The following is a 15,964-nucleotide window of genomic DNA, read 5'->3' as shown; positions in this document are numbered from 1 at the left end:
TCCAAGCATAACATTTGAAAATAGCAAAAACAAAAACACTGTGGCTGCTGAAAAACTAATGCTAGGTAGCTGAAATGTGAACTTGCTCTCATCATGGCACTAAACTAACCTCTACCATAAATGACAGAGTCTTTGCGTTGGTTTGCGTTGGGGGGGCAGCTGGTTTCCAGCAGTAGCTCATTTGCACCTGTGGAAAGTGCAGATCAACTACTGCATTAATCTTGAGATTCAGCTCCTTCTACAAATTCAGCCATGGTTTGTACTGCATTGATTTTCTGGCTTTAGTCAAGTGACTGTTTTAGAAATGAAAAAATTTTAAAGAACAAATTTCTAATATCTTTAACTACCAGAAGAATGATAGTTTCACCTAATGCCAGGAGATGCTGTCCCTTCTGGCAACCAGATGAACTTCCATAAGCTTAAAGCAGTTGCAAGATTGTTGCTAAGGAGTTTAAACTTAGATGCAATCCTGAAATTATTGGTCAGAATCAAAGGACACAGGGACCTGGGAAAGTCTCAGACTGAAATCTCCAGTTTGAAGGTTGTTTGTGGTTAAAACTGTAGTTAGTATTCTTGCTTCCTAATTCTGGAAAGCCTATCACAGGTTGGAGCCTGTAGGTCTGTGCTATAAATACAGTCTTATCCTCAACTGTCTTTCAGTGACATACAGCCTCAGCACTGGGGAGCAGCTAGACCCTGGTATTTATTTGTCAGAGTAAGAGCTAACTGCAGTGTAAATAGATTTGATCAAAGTGAAAATATTTGCTGTATTTACTGCTACCCCTCATTCTTACAGTATCTGTGAGACAGATCCTGCTGCCCGTAAAATCCATGTGATCAGATACATATCCCAGGAAATTTTGATAGCTGATGGCAGTAGCTCTCGGGATAGGTAAAGGAGGGTGCTTTCCAGATAGCTCCAACCAGATCAACCCCTTCAGGTGAGCAGGGACAGACGTTTCCTTGCTGCTGGCAGATCTGCAAACTGCTGGTGTGCCAGTGAGGCTCAAGCTCTCTATTCCCAAATCCTCCTGGGACAAGAGAGCCAGGGCAAATTAGCAACGGTCTGTTGGGACCCCAGCCCTCACATGGAGGATGGAGGAGAAAGAATGCTGCCTCTAATCTCCTTTTTGGCTGTGGATCAACTTGCCAATGTGAATTCTGTTGCACTTTCCATCCGTTAGCAACTGTCTGTACTGTTTCTATGCAGAAAACCTTTTCTGGTGGTGTGAGCAGATTGCTGTCAGATGCTGTGCATGTCGCCAGCAGGAGCATACATGCTGAAGGCAGATGATGGGACGTGTCTCTCTCCAAAGATCACACTGCAGTTGTTTTCCTGGCTTCAAACAAACAAGCAGAAAGACAAGCTAGTGGAATATTGCCCAGGTGCCTTAAAGCTCCATGTGCAGAGCCCAGTGAAATTCTGAGGTTTGGTGCTGTAGTCAAGAGTTCATAGAGGCTGACACTGAAGTCTCCTTTCCTTTTGCATTCCTCAGTGCCCCTGGATTGAAGCCACTTGCTTCCTGCTTGGCACGGTATTCTCCAATTGTAATGTACTTCCTCTTAATGTCCAGAGGTATAATGATACAATTGTAAAGCCGTTAAAATTAATGCTGCGAAGGAAGCAGCTTAGTTAATTGCTTGTGCAAAAAAATGCAGTGGTAGGCTGAGCTATCTCACTGAGGCACATCAAAGCTATTAGCTGTTAACCATTTGAAAGCTGTGTAGCCTTGTGCTACTGTGTGGAAATCTGCCCCATGCTTATCTGGGAGAGTTACACATTCATTTTTGAACAAGCAATATAAGTAATGGTCTAGTAATTAGTACTGCAATATAGAGGCAATCCTCTTCTGTTTGGAGTGGTGTCCTGCTAAAGTCCTGGCTCTGTTACCACTTTTGTTTGCTACTGCCTCCTAATCTTCGTGCACAAAATACTGTTACTGAGATGTGAATGTCTGTTTCTGTTTGGGGGCAATACTGTGCCCTGATTTATTACTGTGAAATGTGTGAAAAGAAGGTCTCTTTTCAGACTTCAAATAAGGGATGGAATTGAATTTGCTAAATGTGTGCATGCATGCGTCTGCTGAGTTCAGCTTAACTTTTTTCAGTCCATTCTGTATGCTGCTTCTTCAGCTTGGTGTTTCTCTATGAATTGCACTGGTTCTCATGCAGAATTTAGAATTAAACTTGTGTTTCTCTGAACAGCCAACGCTTAACATGCTGCCCCCCAGCTCCCCTTCCTCTTTTTTCAGCTATAATGTGGCCTTTGCCAGCTCTCCTTTTAGTGTGGCAACTAGAGAGATGTTACCAGACTTGATATACGGTATGTTGTGCCAGGCTCCTCGCTGGCCTGAGTGCCAGATGTGAACCTCACCCTTGCACCTGTCAGAGGCAACAAACTTCAGGCCACAGATTGATGGAACTGAGGGTACTTTCCCCACACCTTGCCTTATATAACTGGAACTGGGTGCGTGTTGTGTGGCTGGTTTCTGTAGCCAGCAAATCCCACTGGTGTTTCCAGCTGTCCCTGGATGTTTCTAATGCCTTCTCTGAGCAAATGATGCCTCATTGCTGTTGTCCTTTGGATACTGTTTTTAGTTCAGTTGGAAGGAGGCTTGCTGTTTTTTTCCAAAACCAATCCCAACTTTGCAACTCTTACCTAGCAACAGCTTTAAGGCCTTTGGGTACTGGCTGACCATGTGCCGTGCTAGTTGGTTTTCATGTCCTCATGTTCACATTCAAGCTCCAGTAATGTGGTTCTAGAGGGTCCTGGAAGCTGCCTGATGGAGTCCTGCCTGCCAGATACGTGACACGCATGAGGAGATGGAGACAGTGAGTCATATAGATGAGAACTTAGGTGTCTGTGGGATGTACATGTACCATGCAGGCAGCAGCTAGCTCTTGGCTGACTGTTGGAGGGACTCAAGGTCGTTTTGTCAGCTGCAGACCTGTGAAGCAGTTCTGTCTCCTTGGTCAGTAATGCATGGATCAGGAATGCTGCTTTGTGGTTTTTGTTGTTGACCTGGCTGTCCTTCCTGCCTCCTGTCCCCTCCTGCCCGCAGCAATGTCAGTGGGTAGCACCATTCCATAAACTCTGTTCCCAGCTGGGTCCAGGTTCCCAGAGCAAAACCAGCAGGTCTGCTGGGTAAGAGGTGTTCATGTATTACTTTCTGGAGTTACAGCTATACAAAGTATTACCACCACTATACAATATATTCTCTGTTATTTAAAAGGGAGGATGGTGAATAGGATCAGCTATTTGAGGTTTCAAGTAATCCAGGGTAATTTTCAGCGTAATTAATACGTGCCAGGAATGTGACCCTTGCTGGGATAACAAGAAGATCTGGATAACTGAGGTGATAGAGTACAAGTTGTGAAAATAGTGCCAGAAAACTGTCTGCATAGGTCAGTTGCACAACCTAATAAAACTCTCAACTGTTGATGCAGAAAAACAGTTTATACAGCTTTTGCCTGACATGTGCAGAAGTAGAAAAATCCTTTCTCTTTGTACAATTCCCGGATGTTTTCTTTCATTAAGTTTCTTCTGTTATCTCTGAAGAGGTCAGAAAGTAGTTGCTTCTTAAAGATAACAATTTCATGAAAAACATAACTTGAAATGCCCTGAGAACACCACACAGTGATCCAGACAGGACCTTTTGCTGTACTGTTTGTTTTCAAAGAAAATATAAGCAAATTTTGATAAAATAAAAGTCACTGCAGACTTGATAATATATATTAAAAACAATATACGTAGATCTCTCAGAAAGTAGTGCCTCCTATGTATTTCCATGGAAACTGCAACAGATACGAAGAGCACAGTAACACTATTTGGTAGTGTAAATTCTCAGCTACAAAACACCGTTTTTCAGTGCAGTCACCACCATTAGCTACGCATTTTTGCCAGTGATGGACAAGAACCTAAATGCTTTGCTTGTAAAAATCTGTTCCACCAGAGTTGACCCACTGTCACCACTGCTGAAATACAACATGCACCACCTCACCGTGCTCACATCCACTGTTTGGTCTCCATAATCATTCAGCAAGAGTCAACGAATATCAGTGGGTGCCATTTTCTCTGCGTGGAGGAACTCAGTGATACCCCTTTATTTCATACGTACTTCCGTGTTGGATCCCATTTTGTCAGACTGCCTCTCTGCTGCCATCTGTCACACAGCAACAAAATGTAGTGGGATATTGGCAGGAAGGTTCAACTTGTACTTCCATAGCATCAAATTCCACCTCTGATGTTGTTGGGCCAACATAATAAAATAAGAGGTATTACTTTCAGAGCAACAGTTATATGTTCTTTCTTTAAACAAATTATGAACAAATGCAAGAGTTTCAGCAGTCATTAGCAAAATTAGTTACAAACTTGCCAACCATAAAGAACATTTCCCAGCAATCGTTGTCTGAACTTCTATAAAAGCCCATGAAGAGGTAGAAATTATTGATAAATGCTTTTTTTTTTTTTTTTTTTTTACCAAAAGGACACATAACATTTGCTAGTGAAGTCAGAGTTTAGTAACAAACCTTTGTTGAAATAGAAAAGAAAAAATGTGATTGTTTGTTTTTGGGGGCTGGATTTTGTTTTGGTCTGTTTGTTTCATTTGAGAAACAGGTAGGCCAGCTTCATCTTCCTTCTTAGTGTTCACAACAATGTTGTGTTTTTGCAGTGTTGAAGATGAGCAGAGTACAGTTTGGTATTTCAGTGAGCAAGAATTTTAGACAAGGAAGAAATGAATTAAGTACATCCTCTCAAAGAAGCATTGCTGTCACTCAAAGATTTGAGTAAGTGAGGTATTACTGGAATTGTCTGGGGTGAGTGATACTTTATCTTCATAAATATCCCACCGGTTGTTGCTTGCTCTTCCATCCTGTCTATAAACAGCCGAAAGAGCAGAAGTCAACCCAATGCTATGATTAGTTTGAAGGAGTTTAGGAGCCATGAGGGCTGTTCTGAAAGCAATGCTTTCTATTTTATTACGTTGCCCAGGGTGTTAGAGTGGTTCTACTGAAATTTAGAGGAAGCTACTCATAACCATGAGGACTGTGTGAGAAGGTGTAAATTCCCAAATCTGCCTAGAGTCAGCACCCACAGTGTTAGACTAAGTTGGCTAGTTTCCAGGAGTGTTTGAGACCTTAAATGCTCTTTAGTCCTTACTCTCTGGTTGATCACAGATTAATCACTTGCTTTTTTAAATACTATTACCCAATCTTTTGAGCCACTCAATCCTGATTAAAATTTACTTTCTAAAATACAATTTAGAGAACTGAAACTGCTCGGATTCCAGACTTTCACATATTTTTTTTTTTTTTTTTAAGAACTGTGAGTCATTGCAGTCATGCTCGGTGTTTTCACAGTACTTCCATAAAAATTTTTTTGGTTAGTTTTATCTTCTGAAGAGTCATTCACATTGCTTATTTCATTCTTTTTTCTGAAATTTAATGAGAAATATTAGTAATCCGGCACTTAGGCATGCATACAAACTATTATATAAGCAAACTGAAGATCAAAAAACTTTGCAGATTGCTGTCAGTATTATCCTTCACAGCTTCTAGTATGACTTATTCTATTGTACAGTGATATACAAGTATTGTTCATATGCTGTATATGAATTTGTCCTTTATAACTACACAATACGTATTAGAGGAACAAAATTGCATGCTCAGGTTAGGAAATAAATAAATGGTCACATAGCTTCATTTTACTTTTTTTTTTTTCAGTGGGGATACATCCACTGACTTTGTAAGCCCTACGTGGTTCTGTAGTAGGGTCTTCAGGTGGAAGGGCTGATGAGCTGGAGCACAGTTCTGAGCCTGAACTAGTGGCATTCAGTCACAGCACTGTGTACCATGTCTTGTGTGTATTCCCTGGCCATTAGGAAGGCCATTGTAGAGGTTTTTGCTAAAGACAAGGCTGGCCTTGAGATGATTTTGGGTAGTCATGTATAACATTTGCGTTCTCCAGAAATATGCATCTGCAGGAGAGGTTTGGAGATGTGAGCTGGCCCGGGGCTGGGGCTTTGCAGTGCTTTAAATCAGCAAAATTGCTGGCGACTTGTGTTGGCTCTGAAAGCCAGTACAGCTGCTTTCATGGTCCATGAAGCTTTGGATAATCTTGCAGGACTCTGCTGCTTCTGCTGTCTAAATACACCTCTCTCTGATCAACTAACTGTAGTCTAAGTCCCTCTGTTGAGTAAAGGAAAAAATGATAGTTGCTTTAAGTTTTCCGTTTTCCTTTATATGCTCTTATCAGCTCAGGAGTTGGAAGCTTGCTGTTTGTAAGATTCATGAACATCACTGCTAGCCTTACTCACAACTGAAGTATAAGCATGGTTTAGTTATTTTCCTCTACAAACAAAAGGTCATCTAAAGTCTAGTTAGTGTGGAAGCTATGATATAATCTGAAATTATGGGAATGATTTATCAATGATAGCTGACTTTTTTCCCCTTTCTCTTCCCACTACCAACACACATGACAAGCTATTTCTGCTGCTCTCACCCCACAGTTCCTGTTCATAAGACTTGGTGTAATATGTATTCCTTCTTCTACTCTTGTTACTTTTTGCATTCTTGGAGGAGAATTGAATGTAGCAGTACACCTAAAATGTACCTCCAGTGTGCTCACAGTAAATGAAGGAACGGGAATACCTGTGCTGTCTGAGGAAATATCTTTTTCTGCTTTATGTTCCACTGCCCAGAAGAGCCAGAACCATTCTGAAAGAGTTGGGAGAAACCCTTGCAATTGGAAGACGCTGTATTAAAGAAGAGTTCCTTTCTTTCCCTTTTGATTTTATACACATAAGCTTACAGAAATTCTTAAATACTGCATATTATTGTACTACTTTTTATTCTTCCTGAAAGCTTAGCCTGCAAACTATCCTGCCATCCAAATGCAGTCCAAGATTCCTGCTTTTCAAATAGACCTTCAAAAGTACATTTGCACGGTCTCTGTAGACTTAATCAAAAGTAGTAATTTAGGTTGGCTGTTCTGCATAGTTCACCTCAATTTCCAGCTACCCTAGCTTCATGAGCAGCTGTGTTGTTTCTCAAATCCTATCTATGGAGAGCTTTACTAGAGGCTGAAAAGGGATGGTGAGTAAATTGTTGCCAAGCTATTGGGCAGCTTATCTTGACTTGAATGTTTACTGTAAAAAATCCAAAACTGGAGATATTCAAGATGGCTGTCAGTTATGGACATGTCACCTGAACATCAAATGGATGTTTTCAAATCTGAGAAGGAAACAGTAGATAAATGGTGGTGGTACTCAATAATTTAGGCAATTAAAATACATATCAAAGTTCAGAGTAGGCACAGACTTACTCAACATCTTTTTACACAGATATTTTGGTTCTCTGTAAAATGTACTAGAAAGAAACTAAATTATTTCCTTCTTCTTCCTTTTATTCTAGCCATCTAATAGTGAAATTTAAATTTTGTTTTTTCTAACTGAAAGTGAAAATAATGTAGGTTTTCCAACTGGAATGTTCTGGAACTTCATTCAGTATAAAAAGTCAATTAGGAAAAAGAAGTGTTCTTTGGACTTGAGCAGCTTTTTTTTTAGTATTTGCAAGGAAACCCCAACCTGTACATTAAAGAAGTCCAGTATGTTTTATGTTATGTTGGCATGAAAATGCAAAGCTGTGAGTGGGGGGAAATGTGTGTCAGGTATCATGTAACAGCAGCAAAGAGATTTCTGATGTTTATCAAACCTTGAACACCCCAGATTATTAAAACATATTCCTTGGCAATAAAGAGTAGATGTTTAATTTGAAAGGAGAAGAAGAATTTGTTGCTTTTTTTGCAGAGGTCATGAACTGAGCAGGAATGAGTCCTCCTTGGCGGTTTCACTATTTTGCTGTTTGCCTTCGGGAATGGAGATTTGGTCTGATCTTAACAACTACTGCCAGGCCTTCAGCTCCCACAGGCAGCTTTACTGTGTCTTTTGAGGCCCACCTACAGCAGCTGTAGTTGGATTTTGGGATGCAGAGGCCCCCCAATTGCTCTGGCTGTGGCGTATCCTGAACCTTGCATAGCTGATTGCTGTCTTTGCTGAGAGGAGTCAGAGTGCTGGCCAACTCCTCCTGCTTGCTGGCGTTAAAGAGAAGATAGCTTTGTTTAATATATCAAGCAAAAGAGAGCATACCTTGTAAAGGAAAAGAATTAGAATGTGAAGTCATGCTAATAGTTGCTGCTATTAGAAGAGATGAGTGGGGTCCTGCATTCATTCACCTTCAGAAGTTTCAAATTGTTCCATTTTAGGTACCTGTTTCTTATGTACCTTTGCAGTTCCAAAGCTTAAAAATATACTGTATGAAACTTCTGCTGTTTTATGGCAGTGGATTTTCAATGTTATATGCTCAGCTAGTTGAGTACAGATGGATGCAGCAAAACCTTCTCCACCAAGATTCATCATGCACATATTTTTATAAAAATCCTGTATTTTCCAAGACTGTGCGACTTGAATGAGATCTGCTGCTATGCCTTAATAGGAAGACAGGGCATAAATGACAAGGGTAAAGTATGAATTAAGGCTGTAACTACAATATCATAGAATCATAGAATATCTTGAGTTGGTATGGTTGATTAGGTTCCCATGTTTCAGAATATTGTCAGGTTTAAATCTTCCTGTTGCTTCTTTCCAGTTACTCTTTTTGTCCCTGCTATCTGCTTTGATTATGGAGAAAGAGAAAAACTAAAAACAGTCTTTGTAGTGATGACAAGTTGAGAAGCATTTTTTCAGATGTGCTTTAAGTTACTTATGCTAATTCATTACTCAATGATGATAGATCATGCTAGTCAGGTAATTAATCAGACACACCTTGTCAAGTGGAGAGGTTCATGATGCACAGATTTTTCCTAGTTTTCTTTTTCCACTAGCCCTACCGCATCTCAAATGACCTGTGACAAGCTGGATGTCATGGTTCAATGAAGTAACCAACAGTCCTCTTCCTGGAAAATTAGGTTATTTTCTCCACAGTCAAAATATAGAGAGCAGGCATTGGATAACAGTGTCCTGAAATATCAGATGTGATAAAATGATCCCCTGTAACTTGGAATTTTGAGGCAGAGAAAGAGAGGTTGACTATGTGAGAAAATACAATATTTTAATAGATCTACTAATATATTTAGGGCAAACATGGAGAAAAATTTAGTGCTGAACTTGTTTCACATAACTAATCTTCATTACTACTGCAGTACAACATCTTAGCAGGAACCACATATATAAATAGCTTTTGAGAAACATCTGTTGTGCTGTGGCTTAGCACACGATTGGCAGTCAGGAGAGGTAAAGGTTTGTTCAGCAGTGTTTGACTGTAGTTGATTGCTGTCTGTAAAAAGATGTGTTTGTGTTGGAGGATAAGCTGTTAGCAGTGTACCTTGAGATTACTCCCAGGGGTGAACTTTTGGGGTATGTAACTCAGGAGGTAATTCAACTTTATTCATCTATGAATTCCTTCTTTTCATATGCAGATTGATAAGCTTTCTTACTGTGATTTAATAGTTGTTATGATTTATAGCTCTAGTTTTAAAGTCAGTGTATTTTAATTTAGTCAAAATAGTTTGTTTGGGATGACTGCCTTTGAGATCTTTGAAACAGACTGACATTCTGAGTACTTTTCTTAACACTTCATCGTGTCCTGATAGTAAATCACACAAATAAATCAAACATTGAAAACAGCGTTTTCTTTATAGTTCCTCTTTCTTGCCCATTTTTTTGTAGAGAGCAGTCGTAAAAGAGCTGCCTCATGGATGCACTGAGAGCGGCAAATGTGCAGTGTCCCCAAGAAGATGCTCAGAGGAAAGCAGTGTGTCACTAAGTTTATGAAACCTGTGTTTAGGTTAGCTGTGTTCCCAGCACACAAAATGCAGTACCTAAATATAAGAGTGAAAATGAAGGTTGAATTTGTATTTCTGACTTTTTTTCCCCTCCTTCAGATAGCACAAATATTGCCAGGAGGCTGGTAAGAAGGGATATGCACCACAGATGCTGAGCTTCGGTTTGCACATTGCTGTTGTGATGTTTCTTTCATTCTCTTCTTTTTTGTATTTCTCTGGCCAACCCTCTCTGCAGTAAATGTTGTACTGATGTCCTCCATAGCCCAACAACCAGAACAGAGCCTGGTAAATAACAGTCCTTTCAATCATATTAGAAGGAACCAGACTTTGATTGTTTGTGCTTTTATTTTCTTTCCTCTATCCTGGTATTTTTACCCATAAGACTAAATTTGCAAGCTGAATTCCCAGCAGCTTCTTGGAGTGCTTGGCTGCACTTCACTGCACAGGAGCTTGTTTACAACCCTGTTTTTGGTAAGCTTTATTATCAAAAAATGTGTAAAGTGGCTAACAGAAGTCATGAAAATGAGGCCCAAACATTTACAAGCTGAGCACTACGATCTGGTACTGAACAGGTATGGAGGGGGAGGAAAAGGAAATTTTGTCCTCTTTCTTGGCCTTAGCATGGCTGTTACCATAGAGTATGGCATCAGATAGGCACTTCTTCTCCAAGATAGGGTGGATGCTGACATGTGGCTATGATTTCATCAGCATCAGAGCCAGTGAGTAGTCTGAAAATGATTAGGGATTTTTTTTTCTTGCCTGCCTGAGCTCTAGTCTTAGTTGCTGTAAACAAATCCCTCTTACTCTGGGTGTATCTTGGGTCTGGCAAATCTGAAGAACTATGCATCATCTGATTGCTCTCTCCCCCCAAAGACTAGGATGCTGACTGAACCCCTATTTGTTTACATGCTTTATTTGTGCCCTCAGGGATAATGACCTGATGCAGTGAGATCCTTGAGGACCTGCTTAATCATTGAAGGCATAGGGTCTGCCCTGTGCTCATACTGCATGCTCCCCTCTGACTTCCCTGTGGTTTGCTCTTGCCTCTTGAGTTGAAGGCTGCTCTTGCTCCTGTTCTTTCAAATGGACCCCCTTCCCTCACCCTCTTTTCCTCCCTGTTATATGTCCGCTTTCCTATCCATAGTTTCTTCCCTCCATATACATCATACCATACTGCTCATGTTTAAACTCTGCAGAAATAAGATATACGATGTGTTTCGGTCACCCTGTACCCAGCATGAGGTTTTCACTGCCTGCCCTAGACCTGCTGTGCCATTTTGTATTTTTGTGTTTGCCTTTCATTATGCATGGCTATTCCTTTTGGGGGATTCTGTTAAAAAATTTGGAGGAGAGACATCCCCTGCTTGCTGACTGCCCGGAGAGGAGCAGGAGAAGGCCTGGTGTTCTCTACCAGGACAGTCCTTGTTGCCCATCGGCTGAGCCCTCGGAGCTGCTGCTGGTCAGGCTTCCTTGCTGCTGCTTCTCCAGGCACGCTTGGCTCTTTTCCCTGCTACTCCTCCAGCCCCACCTTCAGAACAGTGCAACTTCATCTTTGATCACTGTGTTATTCTTGTCGTTTTAATCTAATCATTACAGGGCCTATTTTTTTCTCATAGAGGCTCACATGGTTCCACGCTCAGCAGTCATTTTCTCCTTTGCCCTTCTGCTGTTTTCTCTCTGTCTGGGTGCTGGGGAGTGCTGCTCTCAGGAAGGAGAGGAGCCAGCTCCTTCTTGTCCTGCCTGCATTTTTTACTGTTTCTGTTGGAGCATTTGAGACATGAACAGAGGTGGGTGGAGGCTTTGTAGCGCTCACAAATGGCAGCTGTTCAGCTTGGGTCCATGGCTGTTGCTGCTGCAGGTCAGGAGGCATGGAGCAGGGCTGGTGAGTTCTGCTTTCCCTCCCTGCACCTCTCTCCTTTTATCCTCATGTTGTGTTTGATCTTGACTAGGTGAGGCTGGGATCCTTTGCGGGAGTTCGCGGGTTATGTAGCTTTTCAACCATCCCTTAATGCCCCAGTAGGGTTTGCCTTCAGGTCTGCTCTGCTGCAGTCTTTTATCTTCTGGTGACAAAGCCATCCTAAGGTTCCTAAATGGACGGGTCCTGGCTGTGACCAAGTTGCTTCTGAATCTACTGATTTGGAATCCGTCACAGAAAACAGTGTTTGGTGAAAGTGTTGTTTTACTGTATGTGCAGCGTACATCCATACTCTATATACAATCAAATATATTCAGGGGAGTTGGACTAGATAATCTGTAAAGGTCCCTTCCAATTCAAATGATTCTATGATTCTATATATGAAAAATTCCTGTTTTTTCTTGTAAAAGTTCCTGCCGGGTGGGTGTGGATCGAGTGTTTGTGTGTTTTGTTTCAGCCTGTGAATCCGTCAAGATCCGTCACTGTTATATAAATAAATCATCATCATTAATTATTTATATAAAATGGAGACATGAGGGAATGAGGAAGAAACGCTGAGAGTAAACACGAGGCTTTTAGGAGCCTGAATTTGAAATTGCTCAGAAAAGCAGTTTAGAGATGGATATTTTTAGAAATCTGCAATTTATTTTGGAGCAGAGAAAATTTCAACATTCCAGGGATGAAGAAGGCCACCTGTTTGGCAGCAGCTGTCCCACCGAGCCGGGCAATGCTGCTGGCAGCTAATCATATCTCCAGCACTCAGATGTGGTGTGCATGTGGCGTTTCAGCCGGTGCTCTGTGCAGACATATAGCTTGGTTTTCTGTTGTTTGCCCTGCATTTATCTGTGCATCTCATCTGGGCCGTGTTGTGGTGCATCTGATAAATGATCGTTCTGCAGCAGTAAGCTGCAGTTTTGGTTTGCAGTGTGGATACAGCAAGAATACTTAGTATACTATTGTGACAGATGAAAGCCATGGAAATGGGCCAAATTCAAGCAGTTTTCCATTGCATCTGATCAGCAGATCCTATGGAGGGAATTTGCCTGCTGTGAATATTTGATTCTCACTAGCTCAAACTATCTTGTGTGCTGGCAGTTCTTCTGTGTGAATTTGTGGTGGCTTTCCAGGGTGTCTGTCCTACACAGCTGCCAATTTCTGCTGGTTTTTATAGGGTTTAGGATTCATGCTCCACTTTGTGTGTGAGGAAAATGACCCAATGCAATATAATGATTGTGTCCCTTCAAACCAGCAGCACCGAGGTTATCCATCTTTTAAAGAACGGCCCAAACAAAATGGCAAGTGTTATAATCTCTCTCCTTCTACCTTCATGGAGGTGCAGTCCCTCTGCATTCAATCCTGCATGCGTCATCTGTAATTGGTTGTTCTCTGTTCCGACACTGAGGGCAGCAAAAAATTGATAACTCTTGCATTTCCAGAACTTATAAGTAAATGACATTGCACGAAGTGCTGACCTCATCATGACTATCAGGACTCTGCTTAGGCAAGCACAAAGCATTTGGTTTTTAATTTGTCAGTGTATCCTCTGCTTGTGTCCTTTATCTGGCACCACGTTGAAGCTTTTCTCTTCTAATCAGCCTGTTTGTGCTAGAGGTAATTTCATAGATAAAAGCTACTTTTCTACTTTAAAATCTTGTGCGATTTACGGAAGAAACTTAGGCTTTAAGCTCACTTTTCCACTTGGTGTACAAAGACAAAACCAGAAGAAGCTGATTGAAGGGAGTTTCTGAACAGTATCATGAACCCAAATTACACAAAGCTAGCAAGAGGCAGCTGCAGGTCCCCAGGGCACATAGTGTGCGATGTGCTGGCCAAGTGACTGATGCTCCATCTACTCCATCTCTGTCACTGCAGCTAGTAACCACTGAGAGGAAGGCACTGACACCTTCCTTTAATGTATTGAGAGATTCATATGGTACTGCCTTGTAGGATGGAATTCGTTCTGGTCACGTTGCCCCTTGGAGCAGTGAGTGTTGCTTCCTGAGCCCACTGTAAAGAATACAGCCCTGCTAACTGAGGCATGCCAGCTGACTGCGCTGCAATCCTTGCCACTGCTCTGCCACCTATTTGCACGCCTTGTTTAACTTTGCCAAGTTGTAGGGAGCTGGACATGCACACTAGATGTGTGTTTTCAGTCCTTTAAGGTAAGAGTGTTTTAGATGCACTGCTACTTGTGTACGCAGCACCCTTTTTCCTTTTTCAGCAACAAAGAAGTGCTACTTTATAAGGGACTACAAATAATGTGTTGTTAGAGCTCACAGATATGGAGCTGTAATTTCTCTCAAAAGATGTAAGCAGAATTTTCTGAGAACTGAAGAAACCAGGACTTGACCAGTGAATAGTGTGCTAATCCAAAAAGAAAAGCCTTCCTAGGAGCTAACTGTTAGTGGTAAGACTCCTTTCACTCTTCAGTGGTTTAGGAGTGTTGTTCTCCAGCATGTCAATGTAAATACAAAATACAAGTTTCAACTGTACTGAGGCAAGCCAGGAAATGTTTAGTTTTGCAGTGTTGTGAGGTACATTTTGTCTTGGGGATAGGCAAGCTTGACCTGAATATCTGTCACCTGAAAGCAATTTTTGTTGCCATTGTTTAATCCTTGGAAATAAATTGCCAATTTTAGAATCACTGAATAACAAAAACTCTGAAACTGTTAACAGAAGCAAAAACTTCTTTCAGTGCTCACTGATCACATCTTGTTGACATCCGTGGTTATTCATGCCAGAATAAAGCACCGACTGTGTAAGGAACTGTTTGTGTGATGGTGTTAGTGATTGTTGGCAAATGTTTTTTATGATGACCATCATAATGTAAGCATGTACAAGAACAGGCGTAGGGTTATGACACTGTTTTGTTGTGTTTTGGGGTTTTTTTGAGAAGTGGACATTTGTTCATCAGCAGGACTGTGTGTCCAAGTTAAAGGGCTGCCAAATGACTGATACTTTTGCTACTGCTTATCATAACTTGGATATGAACTTCTGGCATAAAAATGGTAACAATTAGTTATCCCTGGAGTTTCCCCTCCCTTGATTGTTTTCTAAACTTATTGGGTTACTGTGTTGTGTGTGTCCTGTATATTTTTGTTAGGAAATGTCACTGGCAACTTTTGTTTTAAAGGCTTTTGCATTTTATTAGTTTTACACATTGCTCCACCCACCGCTTGGAACTGACCAGAACTGCCCGCCTTCAAAGGCTAAACACAAGAGTTATTCATGTTGCAGTTGGAAATACTGTGGAAAAATTATAATGCAAACAGTAAGCCAGATGGAGAATTTTACAAGCATCTTTTCATGTCATGAATGATGCTGTCTCTCAAGGTTATGGGCTTTCTGCTCTCTCAACCACTATTTCTTTCCCTCTGGCTTTGTTCCAAAACTGTTAAGTTTCAGCCAGGGAAGAAAGAGAGATTTGGACTCCTCTAAATTTCTGAGCCCTTATTTCTGTGTGAGGTGGCTGGTGACAGCAAGCTTTGTGTGAGAGTGCTGGCATGCAGAATCCCTGTGATTAGCATGCTGATGGCTGTGCCCTGCCAGGCTGTGTCAGGGGCACACAGACAAAGCCTTCCACCCAGCGTAGGGAGGGTTTTGGTCTCCTGCTATGTACATACACTGAGAGCTGCCTGGTATCTTCTGGCCTTTCCTTCCTCATTTCTATGGAAGTGGAATTTTCTGTTGTTCAGGTGTCACCACGCATGTGGTGCTCTTCCTCTCAGTCCATAGCACAGGATGCCTCCAATTGAAGGTTCTACATGAGAGGCCTTAAAGGATACCAAGCTGTGTGTTGTAGCTTCACTTGTCTGCCCATCTATCATTGCATTTGTTGATTGAGCAGCACGTATATCTAATAACTTGTTCTCTTGATCTTCAGCACTTGTCTTGCATATAAAAGCTTCACTGATTCTATAAAAGGGTGGTGGTGTACGTGCATATGTGTAAGTATAAAATATATACTAGACATATGTGCACACAAACAGGTTTGATCGCCTCCACACAAACCCATCTGTTATCGCCCCTCTTTGGTTTCAAAGCGGTTTGTGTCAGGTTGGGCTTACTCTAAAAGTGTAACTCCTCTATGAACAGTACTGCAAAGGGAGGGGTTACTTCTGCTTACAGGCGGTGGCTGTCTGAAGTGTAGCTTCAAGCATCTATTTGTGGAGAGACTACCTACCTCTGTTCCCAGTGACTGATTAAGC

At 41.4% G+C, this 15,964-nt stretch overlaps 1 protein-coding gene across 10 annotated transcripts in view; it reads left to right on the top strand.

Annotated features, from left to right (window-relative positions):
- The window catches only part of LIMCH1 (LIM and calponin homology domains 1), a 161,816-nt gene that overhangs the window by 78,133 nt on the left and 67,719 nt on the right, over positions 1 to 15,964 (top strand). The gene's annotated exons all lie outside the window — the stretch shown is intronic.

Source organism: Meleagris gallopavo, chromosome 4 (genome assembly GCF_905368555.1).
Source record: "Meleagris gallopavo chromosome 4, MGAL_WU_HG_1.1, whole genome shotgun sequence".
Lineage (NCBI taxonomy): Eukaryota > Metazoa > Chordata > Aves > Galliformes > Phasianidae > Meleagris > Meleagris gallopavo.
The sequence above is the reverse complement of the archived record's forward strand: the minus strand, read 5'-3'. Positions and strand labels throughout refer to the sequence as shown.